This window comes from Salmo salar, chromosome 11 (genome assembly GCF_965601325.2).
Source record: "Salmo salar chromosome 11, fSalSal1, whole genome shotgun sequence".
Classification (NCBI taxonomy): Eukaryota; Metazoa; Chordata; class Actinopteri; order Salmoniformes; family Salmonidae; genus Salmo; species Salmo salar.
Genome location: NC_138301.1, coordinates 114,658,027 through 114,660,512, shown reverse-complemented (window position 1 = coordinate 114,660,512; position 2,486 = coordinate 114,658,027).

The following is a 2,486-nucleotide window of genomic DNA, read 5'->3' as shown; positions in this document are numbered from 1 at the left end:
ACTTTTGTACCTGTTTCCTCCAGCATCTTCACAAGGTCCTTTGCTGTTGTTCTGGGATTGATTTGCACTTTTCGCACCAAAGTACGTTCATCTGTAGGAGACAGAATGCGTCTCCTTCCTGAGCGGTATGACGACTGCGTGATCTAATGGTGTTTATGCTTGCGTACTATTGTTTGTACAGATGAATGTGGTACCTTCAGGCGTTTGGAATTTGCTCCCAAGGATGAACCAGATTTGTGGAGGTCTACAATTGTTTTCTGAGGTCTTGGCTGATTTTCCCATGATGTCAAGCAAAGAGGCACTGAATTTGAAGGTAGGCCTTGAAATACATCCACAGGTACACCTCCAATTGACTCAAATGATGTCAATTAGCCTATCAGAAGCTTCTAAAGCCATGACATAATTTTCTGGAATTTTCCAAGCTGTTTAAAGGCACAGTCTACTTAGTGTATGTAAACGTCTGACCCACTGGAATTGTGATACAGTGAATTGTGAGTGAAATAAAAACAATTGTTGGAAAAATGACTTGTGTCATGCACAAAGTAGATGTCCTAACCGACTTGCCAAAACTATAGTTTGTTAACAAGAAATTTGTGGAGTGGTTGAAAAACAAGTTTTAATGACTCCAACCTAAGTGTATGTAAACTTCAGACTTCAACTGTATCTGTCTGTATGTCTGTCTGGCTGGATTTCTGTCTGTCTTTCTGCCTCTCTGTCTGTTTATATGTATTTCTGTCTTTCTGCATGTCTATCTGCCTCTCTGTCTATCTATCTAGATGTCTGTATGTCTGCCTCTCTATCTGCCTCTCTATCTGCCTCTCTGTCTGCCTCTCTGTCTGCCTCTCTGTCTGCCTCTCTGTCTGCCTCTCTGTCTGCCTCTCTGTCTGCCTCTCTGTCTGTTCACTCAATCACCAGTCAGCCAGGCGGGTAAACCAGTCGGTAGGACTGCAATAACCTGGCACACAGGACTATTCCCCTAACAGCCTTAAAGTGGCACTCCGGTCTTCTTTTCACCTCATTTATCACCTAATTTACTTATGCCAGGTGTACACTACATAACTTTCAAAATCCTAACATAGCTGTTTTTTGTCTTGCCAACGCAGTGGTGTGCACACAAAACGATGTGGCACTTGGTCTTGAGGATTCTCGATACCACGCTATCTCGTCAAACAATGATGTGATGATGTGAATAGAGTGTTAATGTAGCTGGAACTAGCTGTGGCTCAAAGCAGCCTGTTTTCAATCAGACATTCACACTTGCCATACAGCGTTGAAATATCTAGCCAACATTTTGAATTGAATAACGTTGCTTGTGAACTTCAGAGTTGTTAACAATTTGACACTGGCTAAAGGCAAGTACAAACGCATACTAGTTGTTATGGCTCCTTCTCCAGAGTCTACACACATTCGGGGTGACGCTAAACAACGTCAGCGTCTCACTGCCTTCATCTCTGCCAAGCTCTCATTGGCTATTGCTGATCACTGTTCTCAAAACATGTCGTTGCACATTTCACACTACAAGACCATTGCAGATTTTGTGCCGATAAAATATCGGGACGTTTGGGAATGCTCAAAGACGGGATCGGTAGCCCTCAGACTTAGTCTCTGACCCACTCACAATAAACGAGCGTCGGTGACGTCTACGCGCCCTGAGTAGGAAACGACATGGGATTTTGTCTCTGATCTCAAAAACTAGTCAGGGACAGCTAAATAGGAGCCAAAATCAGCTTTTACAAACGGCACATCTCAATAGGTGGTCCAGGTAAGTCATGACATAGCTGAAGTGGGGGGGGGGGGGGGGGTTAAGTTTATTTGCCATATGTAATAAATATATTGGAAATGTAATCTTACTCACTTGATTGCTAAGGCGGGTTAACTGGATCTTGCCCATGGTGCTGATTGGCTAAGAGGCATTGATGGGTCTTGTCCATGGTCCTGATTGGATAAGAGGAGTTGACTGGTTCTTGTCCATGGACCTGATTGACTAAAATGAGTTGATTGGTTCTTGTCCATGGTCGTGAAAAGGTACAGTATTTATTACAAATGGAAAATGAACTGGAACTGTAATATCCTTGCCGTTATGGTCTTGTAAGACTAAGTACATCTGAGAGTTTGAATAACAGGTGATCTGACCGAGGCCATTGTGACCTGTTCAACCTTTAGATGACCTTTCAATTACCTTTTAATGACCTTCTGCCCAGGTGATTAGGGTCCAGTCGTGTCTCGCACTGATTGGTCGAAACGAAGGCCAATTGGGTCGACCTTTTCATTGGAAAGGTCCACTCCACACCCTCCTACCTGTCTTCTCCTCCCTCCCTTCTTCCTCCGGCTCTTTCGTCCATCTTCCCACATCCTGCTCTATCTCCTCTTCCTCCATCTCTCCTTCCCTCCCTCCCTCACACCTCACCATTCTTCATCCTGCTTTCCCCTTCTCTCTCTCTCTCTCTCCCTTCTCTCTCTCTCTCCCTTCTCTTTCTCTCCCTCTC